The sequence below is a fragment of the Anabrus simplex genome, chromosome 1, assembly GCF_040414725.1.
Source record: "Anabrus simplex isolate iqAnaSimp1 chromosome 1, ASM4041472v1, whole genome shotgun sequence".
Taxonomy (NCBI): Eukaryota; Metazoa; Arthropoda; class Insecta; order Orthoptera; family Tettigoniidae; genus Anabrus; species Anabrus simplex.
In genome coordinates, this window is record NC_090265.1 from 653316995 (window position 1) to 653336222 (window position 19228).

A 19228-nucleotide genomic window follows, 5' to 3' on the forward strand; every position below is an offset into this window, starting at 1 on the left:
GCTGCGTAAACACTGTACACAGAAACGCCGATCAGCTGCGCGGACTTTTTCACGTCTTCCACAGTCCACAGTGGATTCTAATCTCGTAGGCTACTGTAAACGTTTAAAACAATTTGGTTTAGATTTTCTACTTTATTTTCCTCTACTTTTGTTAGCTTTAAAGTATTTCACAGGGAACTCAAGCGTCACAGCATCACACACGTCTTGCTCACAGCTGGCAGCCATTATAAATACTGAACAGTGAACACGCTGTTGCAGCCAGTATTGCCAACAGTTTTCTTGGATCCATCTTCAACGTCCCACCTATTATGCGAACTTATCAACACTGGAATGAACTCGAACAAACTTACTAAGTACACAGTGCAATAAGTTATCAATATCATATTAAATTATTATTATTTTGCTACATACACCACTGAGAACAATAACTATTCACAGCCATCTACGTATGAAATATAAGAGTTGGTAACGAACCCGAATAACATACAACCTGTGATATATTTTCCATATTTATACAGGGCAAAAATTTTAATTCATCAAGTCAGTTCACCAGAATATCTAACCAAACTGAAGGAAGCTCCTGACTTCAGGAACAAGTAACAAACCTAGGGAACTATTTGGCGCTGCGGAAGCCTTTTCACCGACCAGAAGTCTGACTAACATCAAAGGGACCGCTAAGGTCTTAAGTTGACTCTCAGTATAATAACTGCCCTCTTGAACAAAACACTGCTAAGAAGAAGACTGCAACACTTCATGTCAACCAACTACCAACCCAACAACATCAGAACATGGGTTCACACACTCGGGTAACTACCTCCACTACAAGTCTCACTAAACAACTCAACTCCCAAGACTGACTCTTTATATACGTTGCCTGGCCAAGCTTCTAGAAGAAAGTGACACAACATTTCTCATAATTTTGAGTCTCCAATAGCCTACTTACAATGAAAGGAACTTTCTATACAATTCTAGTGACAAGATGCCTTGTTCTGGACTATTACCGTGTGTTGCACAACATTGAATTGAATTTGTACATCATATTTATACAGGTAATAATAAATTATATACTATTAATTACGTGTTCTTATATTAAATAAATTCTTATTAATAAACATACAGCAGACGTGTCGTAACATAACCTCACATACAAACAAATAAAAAGACCACGATTTATACCAAATAAAGTCCGTCATAATAATAATAATAATAATAATAATAATCGTGGTCGATATTTTCATTATTTACCCATGGGTTAGAGAATTGTTTCCAGATTATACTAGTCCATTACACTTGCATCAGACTCACGTAATTTATCAAGTAATAAATTAAAATCCATCAGAATTATATCTTATTTTATACTGTTTATATATTTTTATCTTTTTGCAAGGAATCTGCGGGGCCCCTAAAACACGGACCCACCTGCATTGCCCTAACGTTACGTCCCTGCATTTATTTCACCCGGAGTTAGACTCGCGATGTTGTCACGAAAACCCAGCGGGACAGTCTCTCGCTTAACCCCACTCGTACCTTCTTTTTAAAATCTCGAATTAGTTATACAAAAGTCCGCCTCTGTGGTGTAGTGGTTAGCGTGATTAGCTGCCATCCCCGGAGGCCCAGGTTCGATTCCCGGCTCTGCCACGAAATTTGAAAAGTGGCACGAGGGCTGGAACGGGGTCCACTCAGCCTCTGGAGGTCAACTGAGTAGAGGTCGATTCGATTCCCACCTCAGCCATCCTGGAAGTGGTTTTCCGTGGTTTTCCACTTCTCCAGGCAAATGCCGGGATGGTACCTAACTTAAGGCCACGGCCGTTTCCTTCCCTCTTCCTTGCCTGTCCCTTCCAATCTTCCTATCCCCCACAAGGCCTCTGTTCAGCACAGCAGGTGAGGCCGCCTGGGCGAGGTACTGATCCTCCTCCCCAGTTGTATCCCCAGACCCAATGTCTCACACTCCAGGACACTGCCCTTGAGGCTGTAGAGGTGGGGTCCCTCGCTGAGGCCGAGGGAAAAACCGACCCTGGCGGGTAAACAGATTAAGAAAGAAAGTTATACAAAAGTTTGTTTGTTTGTTTGTTTGTTTGTTTGTTTGTTTGTTTGTTTGTAGAATTTCTCGAAACTCTATTTTATTTCAGGAAGAACCAGGGAGTGTATGAGGCCATTATATTGGTTGATTAGTGTACAGTTGGCGTAGCTCTATTAAGGGGATGGTGGTGGAGGTGGTTATTGTTTTAAGAGGATGAACAACTGCGCAATCATTCTGAGGATGAACAATTGCGCAATCATTCTCTATCAACACTAATCAGAGGAGAAAAAATAGGAAGGCTCTGACACTTCGAAGAATGAAGATATCGGCCAAAGAAAGACAGGGGACACGAAGGGCGTGAAAATGGACTCCCTAGGTTTCGAATGCTTTAATGCCGTAGGAGTTGGAAATGAACAAGAGTTGACGAAGGGAGGTCGATGGGATATATGAAAGTTAGGAGCCTTGCACAAGTAAGTAATGTCAGGACTCAGCTAATCAATAATAATCAACCCACGCTCCCAAGTTTTTTTTTTTTTTTGCTAGGGGCTTTACGTCGCACCGACACAGATAGGTCTTATGGCGACGATGGGATAGGAAAGGCCTAGGAGTTGGAAGGAAGCGGCCGTGGCCTTAATTAAGGTACAGCCCCAGCATTTGCCTGGTGTGAAAATGGGAAACCACGGAAAACCATCTTCAGGGCTGCCGATAGTGGGATTCGAACCTACTATCTCCCGGATGCAAGCTCACAGCCGCGCGCCTCTACGCGCACGGCCAACTCGCCCGGTCGCTCCCAAGTTAAGAGCTCCTGAGGCCCCCTTTTAGTCGCCTCTTACGACACGCTGGAGATAGCGTAGTCGTCATTCTACCACCCCACCCACAATAGGGGTTTAAAAATAGGGAATGTCGAATTTCTCTTTCATTTTTGCTGTATCGAAAAACTGTGCATGATAAAAATTGTGCAATGTATAGGCTATTTATTAATAGGGGCTGCCTGACCGAGGCGGTTAAGGTGTGCTCGGTTCACCCGAAATGACGTGGGTTCGATTGCCCCATCAGGAAGTCGAAAAACCTAAGAAACGAGTTTTCTACTTCCGGAGGTGCACATAGCCCTGACGTTCACTCAGCCTACACCAAAAATGAGTACGAGATTCAGGCGGCCGGGCTTAGAGCTAAGGCCTCTTTTAGACGGCGCTGGTTCGACCCGCTTCCGCGCTTAGTCGCGGTTCCGTCTAAGCTAAGAGCTGATTGTTCAAACAGAATCTTTCAGATGACGCGGAGGCGGAGAATAACCGCGCGCGGGAGAAATGTTTGAGCGGGCGGTCCGTAGCGAGACGCGGTCCCGCGCCCGCGGTTATTTCTTATTGAACATTACTATTTATGAATGTCATCAAACACAGCGGGTCGACCGCGCCCGCGTCGTCAGTAGATATGCGTCCTTCATCGGAAGCATGGCTAAATTTGCTTTATTTATTTATTTATTTATTTATTTATTTATTTATTTATTTATTTATTTATTTATTTATTTATTTATTTATATTTTTTATTTATTTTCAGTTTATCATTTTATTTGTGTGTTTTTGTCTGTGTGATTTACTGTGGTTGTTATGGAGCCCGAAATAGACATTGAGTACTTGATCATTTTAGTGTCGGAAAGACCAGTGATGTGGGATTAATGTTTGGAAGAATACAAACCCAGTACAAACACAACAGAAGTATGGCGACAGATTTTCAGCGAAATATCTGGTGATTTCCGGAATATGTTTGTGTAACTTATGCAGAAGCTCATCAAAGGAGGATATTGACGTCCGAAAGCAGTTTAAAAACTAGCCATTGTCCATTCTCAAGTCACGAAACAATGTGGAAAATGCTCCCATCTGATCACTGGGTGCCCCGACATTCTCCGCCTTCGTTTTCTTTTTCTAATGTAGAAGGTAGAGAGAGTAAACGAAGACGATGATGGTCCATATTTATTACCTACACTGAATGTCCAACTCGTTGGCTGAATGGTCAGCGTACTGGCCTTCGGTTCATAGGGTCCCGAGTTCGATTCCCGGCCGGGTCCGGGATTTTAACCTTAATTGGTTAATTCCAATGGCTCGGGGACTGGGTGCGTGTGGCGTATTCAGCATTAGAAATCATCCTAGATAGGACCCTCATATTCACAGACATGCAGTCGCCTAATAGGCCGTCTACGAGAAAAGGACCTGCATCAGGCCTCTCCGGAGGTCATACGCCATTATTATTACGTACACTGAAAAGTGTTTTGAAAAAGGTCTGCTGAAAAGCGCGGGGAGTTTTGCGGGGTTCTAATTTACCCACCGTGTATGAAAGAGTGCGGAAGCGGGTGCACCCGCGCATACACGCGGGCGCGATTTATTCCCGCGCCGTCTGAAAGAAGCCTAACCACATAGGCTACCCCATCAAGTGCCGAGGTTAGGCTACGGGTAATGGAAGCCTTTACCTTCCACCCCTCCAAGGGCCTTCATGGATTGTAAGGAGATGACTTTACTTTGACTATAATTTTCAATCGCAAATTGTAAATAATAATAATAATAATAATAATAATAATAATAATAATAATAATAATAATAATAATAATAATAATAATAATAATAATAATAAAATGTTCTGAGCTCGAATAAGGGTAGAAAATCTCCAGGACGAGGAAATTAGACAGAAGTACATGGATATGATTAGTGAGAAGTTTTGAACAGTGGACAGTAAGCAGGTTCAGGATATAGAAAGAGAATGGGTAGCATACAGAGATGTTGTAGTAGAAACAGCAAGGGAATGCCTAGGAACAACTGTGTGTAAAGACGGGAAAAAGCGAACATCTTGGTGGAATGATGAAGTGAGAACGGCTTGTAAACGTAAAAAGAAGGCTTATCAGAAATGGCTCCAAACAAAGGCAGGTCAGACAGGGAATTGTTCTTAGATGAAAGAAACAGAGTGAAACAAATAGTTGTTGAATCCAAAAAGAAATCGCAGGAATATTTTGGTAATAACCTGGAAAGGCTAGGTCAAGCAGCAGGGAATCCTTTCTGGACAGGGAGGGAAAAAGGAAATGAACAGTGTTGTGAGTAATTCAGGTAAACTCATAATAGATCCCCAGGAATCACTGGAAAGGTGGAGGGAATATTTTGAACATCTTCTCAACGTAAAAGGAAATCTTCCTGGTGATGTTGCGAACAGCCAAGCTCATGGAGAGGAGGAAAATGATGTTGGTGAAATTACGCTTGAGGAAGTGGAAAGGATGGTAAATAAACTCCATTATCCTAAAGCAGCAGGAATAGATGAAATTAGACCTGAAATGGTGAAGTATAGTGGGAAGGCAGGGATGAAATGGCTTCATAGAATAATAAGATTAGCGTGGAGTGTTGGTAAGGTACCTTCGGATTGGACAAAAGCAGTAATTGCACCCATCTATAAGCAAGGGAACAGGAAGAATTGCAACAACTATTGAGGTATCTCATTGATTACCAGGCAAAGTATTCACTGACATTTTGGAAGGGAGGGTGCGATCAGTCGTTGAGAGGAAGTTGGATGAAAACCAGTGTGGTTTCAGACCACAGAGGGGCTGTCAGGATCAGATTTTCAGTATGCGCCAGGCAATTGAAAAATGCTACAAGATGATTAGGCAGTTGTGTTTATGTTTCGTAGATCTAGAGAAAGCATATGACAGGGTGCCGAGGGAAAAGATGTTCGCCATACTGGGGGACTATGGAATTAAAGGTAGATTATTAAAATCAATCAAAGGCATTTATGTTGACAATTGGGCTTCATTGAGAATTGATGGTAGAATGAGTTCTTGGTTCAGGGTACTTACAGGGGTTAGACAAGGCTGTAATCTTTCACCTTTGCTGTTCGTAGTTTACATGGATCATCTGCTGTAAGGTATAAAGTGGCAGGGAGGGATTCATTTAGGTGGAAATGTAGTAAGCAGTTTGGCCTATGCTGACGACTTGGTCTTAATGGCAGATTGTGCCGAAAACCTGCAGTCTAATATCTTGCAACTTGAAAATAGGTGCAATGAGTATGGTATGAAAATTAGCCTTTCGAAGACTAAATTTATGTTAGTAGGTAAGAAATTCAACAGAATTGAATGTCAGATTGGTGACACAAAGCTGGAACAGGTAGATAATTTTAAGAATTTGGGTTGTGTGTTCTCCCAGGATGGTAATATAGTAAGTGATTGAATCAAGGTGTAGTAAAGCTAATGCAGTGAGGTCGCAGTTGCGATCAACAGTATTCTGTAAGGAAGTCGGCTCCCAGACGAAACTATCTTTACATCGGTCTGTTTTCAGACCAACTTTGCTTTACGGGGGCGAAAGCTGGGTGGACTCAGGATATCTTATTCGTAAGTTAGAAGTGACAGACATGAAAGTAGCGAGAATGATTGCTGGTACAAACAGGTGGGAATAATGGCAGGAGGGTACTCGGAATGAGGAAATAAGGCTGAGTTAGGAATTAACTCTATGGATGAAGCTGTACGCATAAACCGGCTTCGGTGGTGGGGTCATGTGAGACGAATGGAGGAGGATAGGTTACCTAGGAGAATAATGGACTCTGTTATGGAGGATAAGAGGAGTAGAGGGAGACCAAGCCGACGATGGTTAGACTCAGTTTCTAATGATTGAAGGATAAGAGGTATAGATCAAAAAGAGGCCACAGCAGTAGTTGCCCCTGGAGACGTTTAGTACATTCAGAGGCTTGCAGACTGAACGCTGAGAGGCATAACGGTCTATAATGATAATGTATGTAATAATAATAATAATAATAATAATAATAATAATAATAATAATAATAATAATAATAATAATAATGTCATTCTATCTTCATGGTTTGTTTTCCTTTTCAGTATTGCCTTGCAGAGGCCGGCGGAACAAAACAAAGTCTGTCAAATTAATGCAAAGACCAGGTGCTGATAAAGCTCATCATGACAGTCAAGGATTCCATACCACAGCCCTTGCGTAATCCCAGTGAACACACACATGTTCACTTAGAATACATGCGGCAATCTCTCTTTTTATTTGCTGTAGACTACGTCCGTTATCTCGACAGAGTTTATTTTGTATAGGCTTTACTAAATAGTACCTATAATACCAGTCTTCATCTCAGCACAGTTGTCTCCAAGACGCACTTCAATACACTGAAATACATTTTAACTCCCCTGAGATCATTTCGCATGTCTTCGTGTCCTTCATTGTTACAAACATTAAAGGGAAGTACCATTACACAGACACTGTAAATTGTACGGTAACGCATATTTAGAAAGATCCTTTTCAGATGTTTGATAAAATCTTCCATACGTGCGATTTGTAATAAAATAATAATGTTATTGTTTTCACGTCCCCTTGACTACTTTGTTTTTTGGAGACTCCGAGGTTTTCCCCGCATGAGTTCTATTGCGTGCCAGTAAATCTACCAACATGAGGCTGACGTATATCAGCACCTTCAAATACCACCGGACTGAACCAGCATCGAACCTGCCAAGTTGGGATCAGAACGTCAATTCCCCCTGTGGGTGGGGGTGGTAGAATAACACCTACGGTATCCCCTGCCTGTCGTAAGGGGTGACTAAAAGGGGCCCAGGGGCTCTGAACTTTGGAGAGTGGATTGGCAACCACGGGGCCCTTAGCTGAGTCCTGGCATTGCTTCCACCTACTTGTGCCAGGTTCTTCACTTTCATCTATCCTACCCGACCTTCCTTGGCCAACTCTTGTTCTTTTCCGACCCCGACGCTATTAGGTTTGAGAGGGCTAAGGAGTCTTTCATTTTCACGCCCGTCGTGGCCCTTGTCTTCCTTTGGTTGATATCTTCATTTTTCTAAGTGTCGGGTCCCTTCCATTTTTTCCCTCCGATTAGTGTTATATAGTGGATGGTTGCCTAGTTGTACTTCCTCCTAAAACAATAATCACCGCCACCTCAGAACGCCAGCGCCTCAACCGTTCGAGCCACTCAGCCCAGCGCGTGCGATTTATTGTCAGCTGAATGTACAGTATCCTATATCGCAGAGGGCTAGATTAAAATGTTCTATATTATAGCGTGTTGAATAATGTGGTGAAAAGTTGATCAAGTGCAGACTTTAAGAAGGATTACGCTAAGCATATACTATAAAATGATCTCAATTATCCACTTTCGAGGTATTTAAAAATGAATCTAACAGCTGAATCCTAAAGTTCTAGTAGAGTAATTCTCTGATACAATCATGGAAGAAGCGACTACGGTAGCCATTGCACGTCTAACCAACGCTCGGACTACGTAAAAACCTCAAACCAAACGTCTTCAGTTTAGATTATCAAGCATACAGGTTCAGCAAATGCCATCTTTAACAGCTGAACAATGTATAGCGTATGAGACTGTGACTAAACAAGATGTTAGAAGACATGAAGGAATTCTTACGTAGAATACGAATCATTTAACGTATTGATCTAATGCAATCCTTTTTATGAGTTTTAACGTACACTTGCATTCCTCGACAACGGGCACATGGAAAGAACAATTTTAAGACGCTTTTAGTGTTTGGGTTGAACGCGTATTCGCTGAGAGTACTTAACCTACGATTACGTTTAATATCTCAATTGACAGATAAAATAGGAGGATACCCGTTGAAAAAAGAAAAGAAAAGAAATGTAGGTTTCATGAAATAACGCTTCAAAGTAAAGAAAAATCTGTGTTAAATATGTGACGTCACACGCATACTCTGTTATAAGACGGCGCTGTGTTGACTGGCGCGCTCAGTTGGAGGAGATCAGCTTCATTGTGAATACATCGTGGTGAGTTGTATAGAAAACAAATTTAATAATGGAAAAGAAATACTGACATCTTATTACCCACATTCCAAGTGTACCACTTTCTATTGAATAAAATTTTGTTATCCACATAATATTTGTCTTTTATCTATATATATATATATATATATATGAATGTTTGTTTGTATGTCTCGAATGGACTCAAGAACTACTGGAGCGATCTGGCTGAAAATTTCACAATTTATTCTTATTACTACTACGAAACGTTATCATTCCTCCCCTGAAGGGGGAGGTGGGCCTCTTAGACGGTTACGCCGTCTCTCAGGCCGGGAGATTTGTTACGGTGAAGGAGAAGGTGAGGGGGTAGGCGGCCGTGGCCTGTACTACGAACTGTCCCGGCATTCGCCTTAGTGCAGGAGAATGGAAAACCACGGAAAACCATTCTCAGGACAGCCGACGGGCGAGGCCAGGCGAGAAATGCAGCACTGTGCCCCAGGCCTGTCTCCCGAATGCAGAGGTGTAGAGCCACGGTAGAGCCGTGACCACCTGTCTTCTGCTCGGTTGGCCGGTCAGAGTACAGAGCTTATGGGACAACAACCCACTCTGCATCTACCGACCTATTCTTATTATCTATCTATCAAGTGCTTTCATTCCCCACACTGAAGGGGTGGGGCGGGCCACCTAGAGGGTGTCGCCCTCTCTCTGGCCAAGAGATACGGGCAGGTTGGGGAGATGTGGCGGAAGAAGGAGGTGGGTAAAGCATGTGAATGTGTAGGAGATGGCGAGGTGCTTTATTATATCAAGGGGTTTACAATAGGAAGTACAGAAAAATTTTCAACAGTGGTATTACAGATTTACACATTCGGTTGTGGCATGTTACAAAGATTATGCACTGCATTATAAACATGTAGGGAAGCATGGTGGGGTAAAGGAATAATGCAGAGGCTGTGGGACTAGTGAGGGGTGTGTGAGAGGGGCGAAGGAATGGGCTAGGTTGTGGAAGATACAAGAGAAATGATGCAGTGAAGTGAGTAAGACATGGAGGGGGTTTGATAGGGGTGGTGGTGGGGGAGAGAAATCGGGCGGAGGCGGGTAAAAACGGATATGTGGACTCGGTGGAAGGAAAGGTGGAGCTGGCCGGGGACGGCGACGAGGTGTGGGAGGTCGGGTGGAAGTTTGGGGAGAAGAACGAGAGGCTTCAATCTGATGAAGGCGGTCGTGAAGATGAATTACGTTGTCGATGAGATGTTGGGCGGTGTCCGGAGTCGGTAGATGAAGTCGAACAAGGTACGTAGGTCCTGAGGCATTGAAGATCCGGGTTGCTCGGCGCACTGGTGTTCCGGTCTGGCGAAGGGCTTGGACGATGGTATCCGTGGATAAGAGCGGGTCCACTCCTCGATTGACGCAGGTGTAAGCTGGCGATAATGGTGGCGTCGTGTCGGTGGCAGTTTCAGATGCTGCTTGTTGGCTTGATGGGGTAAGGTTGGGAGGGGAGGTGACGGTAGTTATCATTATAGGGGTGGGATGGGTAGTAACCGAAGTGGTGAGAGAGTTTGTGATGAGGTTGTGAACAGAGGAGATGGTGGTGGTAATAGTGGTGGTGGCTATCGTGGTGGTAGAAGTGATGCAGAGAGAGGACAATGGTTGTGGCGGGGTGGGGTAGGGAGATGACGTAGAAGCAGCAGTAGAAGCATCAGATGCAGGAAGATCAGATGAGTAGTCCGGTAATTGTTCATGAACTTGGCTAGGAGTGGGTTCCACGCGATGAAGACGGCTGCGAATATGGGCACCAGTGGCGAGAAGATGGTCACAGTCGGTCGGAGAGGTGAGAAATAGAAGGACCTCTGGTGCTGGAGCGGAGCCTTCGTAGAGTCTGGTTGCGCTGTAGACTCCCGTCTTGCGGAGGTCGGAGAGGATGGTTTCTTCCGAGATGGAGTGGTGGACGTCCAGGACAACACAGGTGAACATGTCTATAGCCGACTTCCAACTAGGCGTCTGGCCGATATGCTTGTTGGGTCGGCTGGGTGCGATGGTAAAGTTGTGACTTCACCCGGGCGAATCAAAAATAATGAGGTGAAGGATTACCCCGGTTATGAGTACCCTGTGTATTATTATTATTATTCATTCATTCATTCAAATAGTTGCTTCATTCTCCCCGTGAGGGGAGCGGGCCACCAGTCCAACAAAGGGACTCTTTGGCCGATTACATGTACAATAATGTGTTGTGAAATGTTTTATATGAGTGTGTGCTGATAACACACGTTTTACGAAAGTTGAAAAAAAAGTCTTCTTTTGTAGAACACATCAGCAAAAATGAAAGTCTGTTTCTTGAAGTACGAATCACTACAAACTTAACATAAGAACAGTAAACATTGTTTTCTTGAAGAGAAAGAATATGGAATGAAATGATAAACAAGATCGGAATTTATACGTGCAAGCAATGACATAATATTATTAACCAATTCTTGTCCAAGTGAAAAAGCCAAGTCGTCATAAGTTCTGAGAGGTCACACATACACTGAACGCAAATGTAATCGGAGATGGCGGTGGTATCGCCTTTAATTCCACTAAATGTGTAAGGTGGCAATGGAAAAATAACCGGAATAAGAACCTCAGTTAGAATTGTGCGATCTGTAGTGGTCCATAACTTTATGTGCGTTTAGCTTTAGTTGTGGGCTGAGGTCGATGGTGGAAAGAGGTGTTTGATTAAAGGTGTTGATTGGTTTGTAAGGATGGCGGTGGCGAGAGGAGAAAGGCTAATTGCTTCTAAAGGTTCAGATAAGCTGCGGGAAACAGCATGCTGTAAATAACGAAGAAGAATAGAATGGAGATGGGAAAGAATTGTTGGGAATGTATAAAGGTTATTTACTACTTCGAGTCTTGTTTCTGGTCTGAGACGATAAGCCAGTCGAATAGCGTGACGGTCTAGTTTTAATATGTCGAGGTATCGGAGAAGGAAGGCGGAGATCCAGGATAAGGAGGCGTACGTGATAACAGGCCGAATAAAAGCTTTGTACGTATTAATAATCTGTGTTGCTTTTAATCCCCAGGTTTGACCTAACAACCAGCGGAGTAGGTGAAACCTGCGAGATGTCTTTTTGTAAATCTGGTCCAAATGTATATTCCATTTTAAATTATTTTGAAAAGTGATGCCTAGGTAGGTATGGGTGGTGGTTTCGGTAAGGGGTTGATCATGTAAGGATAGGTAAATTTGGTTAGTAGGACGGCATCTACGTTTACGATTGCGGAAAATTATAAATTGTGTTTTACTTACATTGATTTTGATGTGCCAACGATTCAGCCATTATTCGAGCTCATTTAAGTAGGTTTGTAATCGGGATTGCAGGGATCGGTTATTAGTTCCTAGAGCCAGTATTGCTATGTCATCAGCGAATTGATATAATCTGCGTGGGGGAAGAGGTTGGGGAATATCGATACAAAACAAGATATACAAAAGCGGTGACAATGGACTACCTTGTAGGACTCCTGCTTTAATAGGAAAGGGGTAGGATAATGTATTAAGAATATTGATTTGGGCTGTGTGGGATTTAAGAAAGTTGACGAGGAAACGGATGATCGTCATAGGTAGCGGGAGGTGACGAAGTTTAAATATCAGTCCGTCGATCCATACCTTGTCAAAGGCTTTCTCAACGTCTAGACTGATAAGGGCTGTGCGGTTTTTGGGAGGTAAATATTTTGTGAGGGATGCAGAGATATGAAAGAGGTGGTCATGTGTGGAGTGCTGAGGGCGGAAACCGGCTTGCGATTGTGGTATGAGATGGAGGGAATTGAGATAGGAATATATACGGCGTGCGAGGATGGTTTCTATTTTAGAATACACTGTTAGAAGGCTAATAGGACGATATGAATGTAGGAGGGATGGTAGTTTTTTAGGTGTTAAAAATAACAAAATAGTAGCATGTCCCCAATGGGCAGGAAAGAATCCAGTATGGAGAATGATAGTATATACTGCACTTAGGAGTTGTAGGAAGGGATGTGGAGCTTCTTTGATGTGTCGGTAAGTAATCTGATCTAGACCAGGGGCAGTGTTCCTTTTGGTCCTGAGTACGTCTTTTATATCTTGTACTGTAATAGGAGCATTTAAGGGATGTTGGGAATCAGGGGCGGAAGGAGGTTGAAAGCTAGGTCGAAGAGGAGGTTGAGTGATATCCGCATATTCGGTTATTACAGCGTGGTCAGGATGGTAGAAATGGGGGTCGGAAGACGGCGAGAAATTACTTTATAATGATCTGCGAAAATGTCGGCCTTTACTTTAGGATCACTGGGTGCGGATTTGTTATGTATTATTGGATAATGGGGGTAGGATTTCTTTATGTGTGTCAGTTGTTTTAATTTGGTCCAATATTTGCGAGTATCAGTCGTGTTGGATAATTCAGTACAAGTATTTGCCCAGGCTTTTCGTTTCATAGCCTTGATGAATGAACGAGCATGTCTAAGGGTAGTTCTATGTTCGCGGAGGGTATTTGGGTCGCGGGTGCGGAGGTATGCCTTGTAAAGGTCGTGGATATATTTTAATAGCTGGAGTGCTTTAGATGGGAGGGGAGGTTTGGAGGGATGGGAGGTGTGGCGAGGAATATGCAGTCTGTCGGCAGTAATTAGTGCGAATTCTAATGTCTTAATTACGTCGTGTAATTCATGCTGTGATGTAGGTGGGTCGGTATTGCGTATTTTGTCTGTTATTGTTATTGTTTGCCTGTATGCTACCCAGTCGGTTCGGACGTTGGGTATGTTGATATGGGTTGGTTAGTATATTGGTTACGGTTAATAGGGCAGGGACATGGTCACTGCCGATTGAAGGTAGCATAGTGATGTCACAGTTCGTTGCTGGATTAGGGGTGAGGATTACAACGTCAGGGATCGTTTGTGATATAGGGCGGGTGGGGGAGGGGAAGGGTAAATCAACACCCCGGATATCATGTAATAGTTGGTCCTAGATGGTTTGTTGTTGCTGCGTATATGACGTAATGTTAAAATCTGCGATGATAATGTACGTACTGTATTTACGATCGATGTGTTCCACAAATTTGGTTGGTGGGGAAGAACCTGGAGGTATATAAATTGTTGCTAGAGCTATTATTTGATTGCCAATCGTGATTTCTATAATTAAGTTTTCAGATAGATATTCATTTAGATAATGATAATGTTGTTGTGAGGGAATGGATTGATGAATACTAATAGCTACCCCTCCGCGGCCTCTGGTGGGGCGATCGGAGCGGTAGAAAGTGTGGTTTTTAAATTTTGGACTTTGTTTTCTTGTTAAAAATGTTTCATTAAAAATCCGGTTTGTGTTGATCTATCTGCAGATCAAGCAGCGGGCGCTTGGCTCTCAGAGAACATACTGTACATTATCTAATAAATTTTCATTTACTACAATAGTGCATTCTTGTCCCAGAGAACGTTGCGTCCAAGTGAGTCTGGAAGATCAATCGTGCCGCTAACTGGACTTGATACAGAATATTAGGACGTTGGAAGGGGAGAACATTCTGGAGCACCATAGTGATGAATCGCAGATTGTTCTCAGTGGAGGGAGGGGGAAGAGTGGAAGAGGAAGGCGGGGTAGGAAGGTCAATGGGAGTGATAGGTAGCACGGTTTCTGGTTGAGTGTGGGAAGGTTGAGGTTTACCCTTGCATTTAACTGAAAATGTTGGATGAGCTTCGCCGCAGGTGCTGCATTTGGGTGATCCCTTATTCATGCAAGCATGTGAGGCGTGTTGACAACTACAAATCGCACATACCTGATCGAGAAAGCACGGTGCAGTAGTGGGATGATCGTAGGATTGACAGCGATCGCAGCGCCTGCGCTGTGGTGGAGATGAGCGGGAGGCCTCCACACGATGTCGCTTTGCGTAGATCAGCACACCATCCCTCAGTAGCTGGTCCAATGTTGCAGTATCCCGGGACAGGATACGCATCAGCGAGGTCGGTCCGTTGGCATTCCGGATACGAATGACCCGGAAGATTTGATGTCCCTGCTGCTGAAGTTGGGCAACGACCTCGTCCTCAGTATAACTGCGATCGACCCCGTACGCCACCACTGACAAGGTGGGGGCTGGACGCGAAGGTGGCTGGTTTCGCCGTGGTTGTTGAGCCAGGCTCTGTGCTGCAACGTGCTTTCCAAAGTGCGCCATTCCTATGGAGTTGACTAGGACTGAGTAGAATGGTCTAGAAGTTTTGATATTGTAGCCGTCTTTGCTCCATTGAATTTCTAGATTGTATTCATGTATGGCGTTGGGAAGAAACTTGGTGATAATATGGTAGATTGCTTTCGGATGGTTGATGTCCGGGTTCAGATGCCTCAACTTCACAATGTAGAATGGGGCAGATAGACCGGTGTTTTTTGCTGTGCCACTGCGCTGTCGTACTTGGTAGGGCAGTGCAGGATTTTTTGCTGCCTCTGCATAGCTTCTAATATTTGATGGCATAAATTCCGGAGACTGGTTCCCAGGTGGTAAATGGAACGGTGCTATAATATCAATCTCTTTGATGTTTAGAAGTGATATGCCGCTTGGAGACACTTCGGGATTGGCTGACAGTGTTGTATAAGTACTGCCAGTCGATGCTCGGGACCTGTCATCCTCAGGAGCAATGGCGATCTTCTTACGATGAGTGGGACTCGGAGAATTGTTGGATTCAAGACTCCTTGCTTGTTTTATTGTTTCTTCATCCATCACGGTTTGTTGTCCTCGTGGTGGTGGTGAAGTACTTCCGGACGCCATGAATGTTGCTTTATCCGCAGGTGGTAAATTTTCGACGAATGATGCTCTCTGCTGATCTGCTGCTGATATACAGGTGTTGCCGTTCGTAGTTGTTGCCATACAGTACACAAGTAGCTGGAATTATTGTATTATTATTACTCCCGTGAGGGTTTAGGAAGTGGTTTGAACGAAATCTGATAGGTAGTTCGGCATAGGGAGTGAGAAGGGTGGAAGGAAAATATAGGGGAAGGTAAGTAAACCGCATGACAAGTCTGATCAGTGGATTGCCTAGCCAACAGTATGTGAAGACAAGACCAACTACAATATTCGCTGCCTGCGTTATAATACAAGGCCTTGAGATAGAGCCGGTAAGACGCTATCGAAGTGGTCACGATGAAGTTCAGTGCTGGGCCGCTAGGATCGCTTTCTTGCCCCCTGCGTACCAGGTTCGCGCCTTTGAGTTGGCTGTGAATGTGTGTGTTCTTCTGATGTTAAGCACTCGCAGTTCCAGGCATGATTTATTGTTGTGCCCCTTATTGTCATTCACGAGAATTTAAAGATATTGGAATTTCATTTCACAAGTTTCCAGTGAATGTTCTATGTTCGAAACATTATGCGGAGGAAGCATTACGTACGCCAGCTGATGAAACTAGGCTCCTGTTCCTAAGTTTTGATCCCACTCACGTCATGCAAATCGTGCGATCCCAACATTTGTTACGGGACATTTTTTGTAAACAATGCTTCCGTGACAGGCCATCATTTGAGAGACCTTTTTCAGAAATATGCGGTTATGAAGCCGGTAAGGAAACTAACCAGAAACGTAATTTGCCCGACAAATTTGGAGAAAATGAATGTAGCAAGAGCTAAAATTGTATTTTCCTCTGAAACAATCGCTGGTTTGAGAAGTATGGAGGTGGTTTGTCCCGATAGCATTAAAGACAGAGACAGTTTAAAATAAGCATCATATGAAATGGTTCGATGCGTATGACGTCTGCAACACCTCACATGAGACATATTCCAAGAATGAGAACAAAATGGCATTTTTCAGCATTGAAGATGAACGCCTAAGTTGGTTAATTAATGATTTGCTATCATATATTAATAAAAATCAAATGCATCCAGAGAAAGTGAAAATATTCACGTGGAAAACATATCAGGCATTGGTATTGACTGCCCAATCCACTGTGGCCTGCGTAAAATACCTCATAAGTATACATTTGCAGTATGTCTTGCCGAGGAACTTAATAAGCTATGATATCGAGCTCTTATTCATCCACCTACGACGCAAAGTTGAGGGATAGAGAGTAGACCCACACTGTACGAACCAGTTTACTACAATCAAGAGATTCCCAGATGGATGAAAAAGACAGAAGGCATAAAAGTCGCGAGGGCATGCAAATTTTGCAGATTTATACGCACATAATGTCTATCATCATAAAACTGTCCGGCTCCATGGCTAAATGGTTAGCGTGATGGCCTTTGGCCACAGGGGTCCCGGGTTCGATTCCCGGCAGGGTCGGAAATTTTAACCATAATTGGTTAATTCCGCTGGCACGGGGGCTGGGTTTATCTGTCGTCTTCATCATCATTTCATCCTCATCACGACGCGCAGGTCGCCTACGGGAGTCAAATTAAAAGACCTGCATCTGGCGAGCCGAACTTGTCCTCGGAAACTCCCGGCACTAAAAGCCGTACGCCATTTCATTGCAAAACTCGTGTAATGTAAATTACATCAGATCTGTTTGAACAGTACTGTATTGTACAGTGTTAGTTAGTACATAAAGATAATTAAGCTGCTTCAGGAACAACAGTTACAATGCCTGGTATTTCTCACGCTGTGGTAGCTAGGTACTCAGTGCGTGTGGCAGAAGAATAGACTGTTAAGGCTGTTTAGAACATAATTATCTCTTCTCCAGCTACTCGAAGTCCAATATTGTGTCTTATTCGTTTTCAAGGTCGAGGAGCCCACAGATAACCGAAATCATCGTTTGTGGCACTTATGCCGTGCACGACGGAATTTGTCACCTCTGCTGTGCAGAACTTGGCTCGAAAACAGTTACTAAAAATGTGTACGTTTTCTGAAAGACATGTTCATCAGTGAAATTAAGTGTAGATAGTGTAAAGACAAGAGACTACCTCTTTTCCTACTCCAAAAATTTCTGAGACGTCTATTTGACAACATTGCTTCGAGCCATTCAACTAGAAGGGACACAGAGAATTCTGAAACTTGATAAGAGCTCCTCAGTAGGAAAGTTTTAAAACTTTAGTGATCTATTCAAGCCAATGAAACACCGCTCTATTAATAGGGTACTGCAAATACTGACAAAAAACATTCTGCTATTTTTTATTTAGGATATAATTTACTTATTGACATACAGTATACGACCATGCGAACACAAGGGGGCAAGAACGCGATCCTAGTGGCTGAATGGTGAACTAAGATGCCGCCCGATTTCACGAGTGCATTTGAAGGCCTTTTATTACAGCGTAATCAACGACAATATTACATCAGACCGTAATCCAGGAAAAACGTGGTGGACATCGGTGAGTGATATATGAGAGGCTGAGGGGAAGGTTATGCATATTTATTCCGAGTCACCTAAAGAAAAGATCACAAGTCGAACGTCATGAAATGCAACTCACTAACTCAAAATATGAATAATTAAACACCAAAAGTAGCTTTATCGCGCATTGTAAGTCTAAAAGTAATTTCGGAGGGAAAAATAACAAAGGGAGAATTATTGTATCAATGTCAGGTTGAAACAGACACAGAGTATAAAAATATTTCACATATGAAACTCCGGTCAGCAAATAAGATATATAGATGTCAACAAAGAACATTATTAACCTTACATAAAATACTATGCAACACCACCATTAACCACAGCCCATTATGTAAAACACGCAAACAAATTTCTCCAACAAATTTTAACCCTCCAAAATCCAACTGTATTGTTGAGTAGGTACGAGTGGAGTGATATTTGTATGATACACTTGACCATCTAAAGCACTCGTCACCTTAAAACTCACCAGAATTGTTGGCACAATTGCATAATCCTCATGTTCACTCACGGGAATTGGGGTTAGGTTTAGTTTACGCACGTTCATTTAAAACCTTGAAAATTAATTACATCATTCTTGCACCTCCGTTTAAGATTTAGTCTCTAAATCATAAATCTTGGTCATGATTTTCCGGATATTTCCGGGACTGGTTTAATTTTCTTTGGTTGATAGGACAAATGCTAGGATAGGCATCATTAGTTTTAACTTCGGAAGTTTACGCGGCACTCGAATGAGATCTTTGCTAGTTGCTTTACGCACCGACACAGATAGGTATTATGGCGACGATGGGACAGGAAAGGCCCAGGAATGGGAAGGAAGCGGCCGTGGCCTTAATTAAGGTACAGCCCCAGCATTTGCCTGGTGTGAAAATAGGAAACCACGGAAAACCATCTTCAGGGCAGGTATCTTCACTGCAGGTATCGAGCTCGGTCGAATTAGATCACTACCTTCTATGGGTGTATAATATCTTCCCTAACAATACATTTGATTTCAAAAATGATCAAGTGATTAATGCACACAGCATTATTAGGCCTATCATTCGGTTCGAAGTTTTCCCTACGAATGCTCTTAACCCAATTTTGCCTTAGTACTAGGTCTTTTGGGAACGGGAACACTGAAATTTGTGCCCTACCTCTTACTTACATCAGGCACAGAGCACATTAAAATATAAACATATT

General features: G+C 43.1%; 1 protein-coding gene across 1 annotated transcript in view; it reads left to right on the forward strand.

Moving 5' to 3' along the window:
• LOC136871695 (uncharacterized) overlaps positions 1-19228 on the forward strand; it is a 106100-nt gene that overhangs the window by 33822 nt on the left and 53050 nt on the right. The gene's annotated exons all lie outside the window — the stretch shown is intronic.